Below are 10,304 nucleotides of genomic sequence, written 5' to 3'. Positions count from 1 at the left end.
TTGGAGGTACGTAGCTTATTACTTTATACTTTAATTTAATATTTAATCAACTAATTGATGTTATTGGGAACTTGTATAGTTGACACTCTTTGGCTCTACCCATGAATTATCCAGTAATAGGTCTTTCACAATCAGATCTACCTATATAGTAACGGTATTTAATTATGAAAGTTTGCTGGGTAGCTGACCCTCTTAGTCCGTTCTTGCCAGAGTGGGAGCCTGCCTAATCTTTATCTTTTATGCTTTTTAAATAAGATTTCCTCCGCTTAATGGATAACCATTTGTTACCAATGGAGAATTTCTTATCATCTTAAATTCAGGTGATTGGATTTACACCAACGGAAACCATAAACTTCATACATAATAGAGGGATATGATAGAGTTTTTTTAAATAATGAATGGAGTTCCTTCTTCCATCCTATCCTTATTTAGGCTTGAAAGGGCGAAAGTCGAATTTTTGGAGTTTTGGGCTGGTAGTGGAATTTTTGATATCGGGGTCGGAATCCGATTCCGGAAGTTGGAATAGGTTCATAGTGTTGGATATGACTTATGTGCAAAATTTGGGAGTCAAATGGACGTGGTTTGGTTGATTTCGGCATCGGTTGTCGAATTTGGAAGCTTCAGTTATTAAGTTTGGATTGGAGGGTGATTTGTGTTTTTAACATTGTTGGATGTGATTTGAGGGGTCGAATAAGTTCGTATGATATTTTAGGATTGGTTGGTATGTTTGGTTGAGGTCCCGGGGCCCTCAGCTGAGTTTTGGATGCTTAACGGATTGGTTTAAGACTTATGCAAATTACTAAAGTTGCTGCACCTGATGTTTTCGCACCTGTGCACTTTGGGCCATAGGTGCGGAGCCGCAGAAGCAAAAATCGGAAGGAGGTCTGGGATCGTAGGTGCGAGAGGAGTTCTACATCTACGATGCCCATAGGTGCGAGAGAAGGAACCGCAGGAGCGGTCTAGGACCGCAGAAGCAGACAAGGGTCCGCAGGTGCGCATACGTAGGTGCGACCTCTTGATCGCAGATGTGGACGAGGTGCTTTAAGTGAAAAGTTTCACCTGCGATGGAAATTCAATAGGTGTGGGACCGCATTTGCGATCCTTGGCCCACAGATGCGATAATCACTGGGCAGAAAATCTGAGATTTGAATCGGATTTGGGCATCAGATTTGGATGATTTTTGTACGAGTGAACTCGTGAGTGAATGAGTGTTCATAATTTGTGATTTTTCCCGATTTCGAGAAGTGGGCTTGGAGAGGATTTTTGGGTGTTTTTCTATTTTCTTGCCTTAGCTTTGATTTCATTAGATAAATTAGTTGTTTGTAGTTATATTTACGTTATGTAATTGATTTGGCAAGATTTGGGCCATCCGGAGCCGGATATTCTTGGAAAGAACATGATTTCGGATTGATTTGAGCTTGGTTCGAGGTAAGTGGCTTGCCTAACCTTGTGTGGGGGAACTCCCCTTAGGATTTAGTACTGTTTGATATATGAGCGCCGTGTACGTGAGGTGACGAGTGCGTACACGAGCTATTTGTTGAAAAACTCCGTTTTCATTAAGTAAAATATCCGTTTTCCTTAAATTGAGACACTAGCCTATGTAATTATCCTGTTTAGTTTAGAAAAGCATGTCTATGTGCCTTAACTGCCTATCTGAATTCTGTGTAGTATGTTTAGTGAAATTTCATGTTCTTCCTTAGACTCGGACTTAGCCTAAATTGTGGTTTTTCTTATTGTGACTGTTATTTCTGTTGGTTGAGCTGCATATTTACTTTGGGACTACGGAACGGTATTTCTGTATATCCCCCTGCATATTTACTTTAGGACTACGGAACGGTATTCCGGTAGACCCCCCTGCACATTTACGTTTGGGGCTACGGAACGGTATTTCGATAGATCCCCTGCACCTTTATGTTTGGGACTACGGGACGGTATCCTAGGAGATCCCCTGTTGTTATCTCTGTGTACTGAGTTATTGCTTTTATGTGATTTCATTCTTGTTAAATTTTATTTATTTTTACTGCGATATATATATATATATATATATATATACATATATACCAGTAGGACCCTGACCTGATCTCGTCACTACTCGGCCGAGGTGAGGCTTGGCACTTACTGGGTACTATTGTGGTGTACTCATGCCCTTTCTTGCACATATTTTTCGTGTGCAGATCCAGGTACCCCACATCAGTTGCATTACCAGTGAGGCGAACCAGCTGTAGAAACTTCAAGGTATATCTGTCGCGTCCGCAGAGCTCGGAGTCCCTATCTACTCTTCCTCATGTTAAACACTTCTTGTTCTTTCCTTCTTTGTTAGATTCTGGAGTTTAGAAGCACTATTTTCTTCTTTAGTTTGTGCCTTATAACATTCTGAGTTTTGGGAGAGTTTATTGTTCGGAACTGATTATTGTATACGCCGAGCGATATCTTATTCCTTTTTTAAATTTACTTATTAGTCGATAACTTTTATGTTTTTGTTCCTTTTTCCGCAAATGTTAGTTGTAGAGACTAGGTGCTGTCACGACAGTTCACAAAAGGAGATCTAGGGTCGTGACAAAAACACTCCTATTCGTAATCCCTACCGTAAGATCCCCACTTGGACAACACCGGAAACATAATGTGGTTTGTTATTTGTATGTACATATTCCAATTTAACTATATCTCTAATCTCCTACCTAGGCATTAAGCGTAGTCCTAATCTAATATTAATTCTCAAGACAATTCATAATCTTTTGAAGCTCCAATTCAGGTTGTGCCACAACAAAACTAAAGTCATCTGATTCAGGTTGTGCCGCAACAAAGTTAAAGTCATCCGCTTCAATGCTTGTTGCTTCACATCATCAATGGCTCTCTTCGAAATTGAGATGTTAGCTTGTTTAATTTTCTTTCAACAGCAAAGGCCGAATATTTTTTAAAGAACATATTAGACGTTGCTTCAAGGAGGGGATTATCTTATAAACTACCTGACCAGTAGACCATAAGGAAGTTGAACTAATTCAACGATGGAGACAACGCCCAAATGGAATGAAGATTCTAGTGTTGCGACATGAGGAAAATCAAGTTTAAATAGATTGAAATCTTGATGTGATCAATGTTTCCGACAAGATTCTAAAGAAATCTGTCAAATCGTTGAAGATAGGCGAGAAAAACTATGAACCCAAAGTCTCATGATAATAATGACGTAGTCGACACCAATCGATATATAGAGTCAGTTACAAGAAAAGGTATATGAATACTTATGAAATCTATTTTTTTGCAAGTTAAAATTTCAGTTTGAAAATTATATCACATGGGAGAAGTTTTGGTAGAGGCGGATTCAGGATTTAAACTCTATGAGTTCAAACTTTAAGGTTCTTATAACTTAACTCATTATATTCTTAAAGTTATGAGTTCATATCTATAATTTATTGCTATTTAGTAATTTTTTGCATATTTATTTGTACTTCGCGTCGAAAGTTATGGGTTCAATTGAACCCGGTATTATAAGGCTACATACGCCCCTGAGTTTTGGTTGCAGGAATCGGCTGAAGGCAGATAGAAGAAGATGAAAATACATAAAGTGAGAGCAAGTAGTGTCACACCTCCTTTTCACACCCCGAGGGTATATGAGAGTTTTTCCAATTAAAGTGACATTAATCGAAATGAGATTAATTAATTTATCAGAGTCGCCACTTGGAATAAATTATTTGGTGTCCCAAATCACCTTTTTATTTTAAATCCCAAAGAGGGGAAGTTTTCGACTTTATTTAAAAGTCTACGAACCAGAAATTTTAAGTAAGGAATTCTATTAACCCGGGAGAAGGTGTTAGGCATTCCTGGATTCCGTGGTTCTAGCACGGTCGCTTAGTGATTATTACTTCGCTTAAATTGTTTAACTACTCATTTTTAGGACCTATGTATATTTATCTTTTAACCGCTTTTAATCACTTGATTTATTCATAATTAAAGAATTGAGTTACGCGTACGTATACTCTCTTTTTTTTGGCGCGTCAAAAATTATGTCACGCGAATGCGTCCATAATTAATAGCGCTTTATTTATTTTATTAAGAAAAGTTTGGTTGAAATTGCGCGAACACATCCCTCGAGTTATTTTTAGAAATAAATTCGCAATTATGTTACGCGAACGTATACATAATCACAATAATAGTCTAAGTCGAACTTAAAGTAAACTACGAATGTTCATAGTGTTTTCCACACTAGTTATTAATGTGAGGGCCATAGATTTATGGGATTCAATTGTGAATGGCGCGCCTCGATTTATTTTAAAAAGAAAGTATTCAACTATTAGTAATTCAATAGTTAAAAAATCGACATCTTGTCAAATTCACACCTAAAGCAGAAAAAACTATTTTTTTTAAATCATTGAGAAGACTAAGGTTGAGGAAGTTGTTGGCTAGTAAATATGGAGAATGACCATTATGAAAAAAATCAGAGAGTTGGCACATTTGACTCCAATCGTTGCCTATACTTATTCACAGATACTGGTTCAATATTCTCTTTAGAGCCTACAGGCTTGGGCAATATTAAGATAGGCAAAACAGTATGCAATGTTGGATTGTTAATCCATTCCGAATTTCAATGGGTCAACTCTGAAGCCCAACGGCCTAGAGTGTCCAGACTGGTATAAACCTCAACTGGGTCCTTTTTATCAGTCAGGCCCAAAGTCGACTTTGGCTAAATAACACAACTAACCAAAAATCAAACATCATGCAATGAATTTACAGCAATGAAACTCGATATAACATGCTCAAAGATACCTCTCTGCTCAAAATTGATTTTAAATAACAATCATCAACGCAATAGCTGTTATCATCAAGTCATTACTTACTTCAAACTCATCTTGAATTCACATAAGCTCAGCTGACTTTCTAATGGTCATGTTATATTTATAGCATCTTGACACTAAACTGGCAGTTATTACAGAATATCTTAAAAAGAATGTGAGAATTACACTTGATCTACTACGCCAGAAATTGATCATACAAGAGAAAAATATCAACTATTCTGTTACATTTCCACGTAATTGATAGCCTAGTGAATACATGCCCCTTTTGGATATGATTTATCCATCAAAAGCTTGATCCACCACAAGAAACCATCATTTTCAGTATGCTACCAGCAACAGAATCCCACTCTTTGGCCTAGATCTTGCTGATTTGGTCAACTGGTGACCAAATCTGCAGAATATAGCCATATGACCAACAACAACACCCTTCAATATCGCGAGATGAATATCACCTCATTCAATAATATATGCAGAAAATAACTATAGAAGCTCTATTTATAAAGCTAAAGCTGAAACTGCAAACTTTAACCATATTGACATCAACTTATTCATGCAACTTACACATTCAGTTTTGTTTAAAAGAAAAGTGTAAATGCTAAATTACCAAATAAGTCTTTTTAATTCATGGACTAAACTTATGCTACATCACTTTACTTTAAAAATCAAATAACTCCATTCTAAGAGGCTTTCAGCAGCACAATCATAGTAATATACTTCATTCATCATTGAAAAAAGCAAAGAATGGATAGATTTGATAATATACAAGATAATCACACATCTTTGAGGCACAAACTTTTAAACATAGGCAAAGCTTGAACAGATTACAACTTCAGTTTCATATTTAAGAGAGGTTTCAGATTGTGATGTTACATACCTAGAAATAAGTGGAGAGAAGAAAAGGACCCAAATAAAGGCCTAGAAATTCAAAGAGAAAAGTCCAACTTCAGCAGCAACAGCAAACAAAAGTACACCAGTAAACCCCAGACCAAATGAAGCTCCCAAGCCAAATTCTTGCCAAATGAGAAAGGTTTTCTCCAATTTCAGAAAAGAAATTTGGGTCTCTAAATCAGTCTTAAAAGGAAAAGGATACTCTAAGTCTCATAAGCTTTACTTTGTTGTCAAAATTTTGTCCAGAATCAATAATGGTCTTTTTCTTTTATAGAGTGTACAAAACAGCATCCAAAAGGCATATTCTACCCTAAATTCCTAAAAGGTCAAACAATACAACATCTTTTGACTGTCCTGGTACAACTGTTAGGACGACTGTCCTATCCAGCTATTTACTCAACTTTTTAAATCCTTTTACTTCTGAAAATTTCCTCTTTTGGTCCCTATTTTGACCTAAATTCTGATGTTAAAGAAAACCTTTAGTCCCTTCTAGAAGCTTCTGATATTTTATCTGAAATTCTTCTATTTTCAACTTCCAAATTGGTCCCTTTAAGTTCTGCTTAACACCAATAGCCAACTTAATTTCTGATTCTAAATACCCTAAGTTTTCATATTCCCTTAGACCCCCCTTAAGTTTCATAACAAACACACTGATAGGAACAAATATTAATAAACTAAACACTTTAATAAATTACTTTGATAATTTATGCTATTGAACACACTAATTGAATCCGGCTAGGACAGAAAAATCAAACCAAAGTATTAATCCTAAATCATGCAATTAACTTAAGTAACTTATTTTTAAATTGAACTAATCAAACTAACTAGTGATAAAAGAACAGAAAGGAAAAATCAGGAAAAAAAAAACAACAAAAAAAAGAAAAGAGAAAGGAACATATACTGATTTGGACGGAAATGCTTGAACAAACAAAGCAAATCAACGAACGATGATACTTGACGAAGCTTGGCCGGTCAGTGCTGACTTGGTCGGAATCCGACGGTCTTAAAATAAACCAAAACTAATGCTAATCGATTGTTCTTGTAAAAATCAAACGATTAGCATAAACTTTGGCTCAAATTGAGCCTTTGAAACCATAAAAATCGAAGAGAAAAGGACAGTTTAGGATTTTGATTTTCTTTCAGAGTTTTAAATATGAAATTGGAGCAAATGGGTAAAGATTTTGGAGAAATTGGTGATAGATATAGGATGAGGAGGTTATGGTGGTTGTCTGGTTAGAAGATGGGGGTGTTTGGAATGGCGCCGCCGGCCGGTGGGGTTTGGGAATTTAGGGGCGGCTAGGGTTTCTAACGGGACTTAGGGGAGATGACTGAATGAGAGGTTTGAATGGGGGGGGGGGCTCTAATTCGGACAGTTATATGGTTTTGGTTAACCAGTTCCAAACCATTGGATCATTAGGATCCAACAGTTGTGATCAGGGATGGCAAAACAAGGTCGTTTAGTTTAGATGGGGGCTAGACTGGGTAAAGGATGCTGGGCCTGGGTTGGGAAATATTCTGGTGCAAAACTAGCCCAATTAAATCAAACCCTCTTTTCATTTCTTTTTAATCCTTTTTCCTTTGTTTTTTCTTCTTTTATTTTCTTTAATTAATAAAAATCCTAAATTAACCCTAAATTAATCATGTTGCAAAATTAAACTAATTATTAAATTATAAAAATTACTTGATCCTAAAATAAAAGAGAAAAATTACTAATCTAAAAATTAGAAGGTAAAAATGTAAAATGAGCTATTTTTTGTGATTTTTATTTTTAATAAAATAAATAATTAACTAATTAATCCTAAAAATATAAAAACAAAAGCTAAATGCAATGCATGGTATTTTTGACATTTTTCATGATTTTTAATGAAAATTAAACGTGCACAAAAATGCAAACAATTAATAAAATTCCACAAAAATTCTATAAAATGGCAAATAATTGGAAAAATCTATTTTTCTTGGATTTTATATGAGTGATTCATATAGGGAAAAAATCATATGCTCACAGCTGCATATCTTTGCTTGGAAACACGAAGGGTTTTCGGGCAAAGATAAAATGAGCAATTACGAGCGATTTTTGCCCGTTTGAAACTTCATGAGAAGCATCTTTTAAAAAAGTCTGACCGAGCCTTGCTTCAGAGGTTACCTACATATCCTTGGCTATAAAGGAATCAGATCAGTGTAGTTCTGGAAGTTTTGGGTAGCTGGAACTACCGAAAAACTGTGATTTCACTGCTGTTGCTGTTGTTTCTGCTTGATGAGCTCCTTATTACACCAAAGTGAAAGATGAAAAGTTAAACTAGCTAAGCTTATCAACTAACGAGTTACAAGATTCCTATCTATAAACCTTCTAAAGTTTGATCTTGAGTCTTGGCCAGTTCTTCCAGCAGACTCTGATCTGAATCTCGATGCTCGTTAGCTGCAACCGCTGGTTCATTCTTCTTCGGCTTTTCGGATCAAGGGGGGTCATGCAAAGCTTGTGACTTCAATCATATCTTGGGCAGTTCACATCTTTTCTCCGTTTCTATACTTGGAGTTCAACTTCTTTTCTTGTTCTTCCTTTCTTTTATTAGGGTTGACACTTCTTCTTTTGATTATCTTAAACCTTGTGTCTCTCGGTGAAAACCTGTTCAGGCACCAAAGCAAAAAACGAACAACATTTCCTGCCCCAGTTTTCACTAGGAAACTTTCGTGAGTTATTTGTAACAAAAATCTAAATTATTTCTTTATTGAAAGCAATAAAATCAGGATTGTGTATCCTTGGGAAAAGATATTAGGGAGTGGAGCCCTATATCTATAATGACTTCAACTAAGGAGTGGAGACCCTATGTTGGAAAAGAGACTAGGGAGTGAAGACCCTATAAAAATAAAATCAACTAGCAAGTGGAGACCTTATGTTGGAAAAACGACTAAGGAGTTGGGACCCTATGTCTAAAATAACTTCAACTAGGGAGTGAAAACCCTATGTTAGAAAAGCAGACTAGGGAGTGGGGACCCTATGTCTAAAATAACTTCAACTAGGGAGTGGAGACCCTATGTTGGAAAAGCAGACTAGAGAGTGAGACCCTATGTCTAAAATAACTTCAACTAGGGAGTGAAGACCCTATGTTGGAAAAGCGACTAGGGAGTGGGGACCCTATGTCTTAAATAACTTCAACTAGGGAGTGGAGACCCTATGTTGGAAAAGCGGACTAGGGAGTGGAGACCCTATGTCTAAAATAACTTCAACTAGGGAGTGGAGACCCTATGTTGGAAAAGCGATTAGGGAGTGGAGACCCTATGTTTAAAATAACTTCAACTAGGGAGTGAAGACCCTATGTTGGAAAAGTGACTAGGGAGTGGAGACCCTATGTCTAAAATAACTTCAACTAGGGAGTGGTGACTCTATGTTGGAAAAGTGACTAGGGAGTACCCTATGTCTAAAATAACTTCAACTAGGGAGTAGAGACTCTATGTTAGAAAAGTCACTATGTTGGAAAAGTGACTAGGGAGTACCCTATGTCTAAAATAACTTCAAATAGGGAGTGGAGACCCTATGTTGGAAAAGTGATTAGGGAGTGGAGACCCTAGGCTACCATGTTTTTGAATTTTCTTCTTTTTGTTTTTATTATTTAAGAAAAAAATGAGTAAGAATGCAGGAAAGAATTTGGAAGAGACTTCCTTTTGGATTGATTATTGCTGCAAAACTATTTCTAGCCCTTGCGTAGTTTCTTTTGGTGGCACCTGCTTCTTGCAAGGTTGCTTTAGATTGCACCCGTTTCATATTTTCAAACAAAGAAAAATTGTTAGTTTGAAATGGTGGTTGGTTTTCTGGCCTTGATTGTTTTGATCTCGGCCCAACTCTTTCGATGAAAATCTCTATTGCCCGCTGGCTTTATAGATATAAATCTCTCTTTTAAACCTAGGGATCTTGACTTTCCAAAATTTCAAATGATGGTTAGCCCGTGTGGGGCTTTGGCCTTTTCATCTTATTCTGCCTTTATGGGCACTTGACTTTGAATTTCTTTCCTTTTCAATAATTTTGAATCTGGAGCATCGGCCATCATGGCCAGTCGAGACCGACTTGATGCACCTGCTGAGGCTGGGTGCTTTTCCTTGAATTTTGGCTTTCATTAAGTAGAACCCTATAAAACCAATCTTGCCATCTTTTCTTTGTATTAATTCCGGAGAAGGATTAAACCAAAAGGGATTCAAATAAAAGTAAATAAAGGACATGATAATGAATTTAACAAGAAGTGTCCCTTTCGGGGGAAAGAGAGAAGGACTTATCTCGAGTGCATGCAGACTTTAATAGACATGAAATACTTCTTGGACTGGATACCTGATCTGTGCAACCATCTAATCTCTCATAAACCCATCATAACTCGTATATCAAACCGAGAAACCTTGCCAGGACTCTATTAGTGCCGATGGTTGTAAGGAATTCCTTCTTTTTCGATCAATGGCGCCCTTTGCGGGTTTTCACCAACTGACCTCTCTCATTTCTCTTCTCACTGTCGCCTTATAGTGCTCTTTGCGATTTTTCACTAACAAGACTCTCATTTTCAGTTTCTCTGCTCACCATCGCCTTACGGTGCCCGTGTGGATTTTCACCAATAAGACTCTCTCATTTTATTTCTCTCATTTGAT

This window comes from Nicotiana sylvestris, chromosome 3, assembly GCF_000393655.2.
Source record: "Nicotiana sylvestris chromosome 3, ASM39365v2, whole genome shotgun sequence".
Taxonomy (NCBI): Eukaryota; Viridiplantae; Streptophyta; class Magnoliopsida; order Solanales; family Solanaceae; genus Nicotiana; species Nicotiana sylvestris.
Note: the sequence above shows the minus strand (reverse complement) of the source record.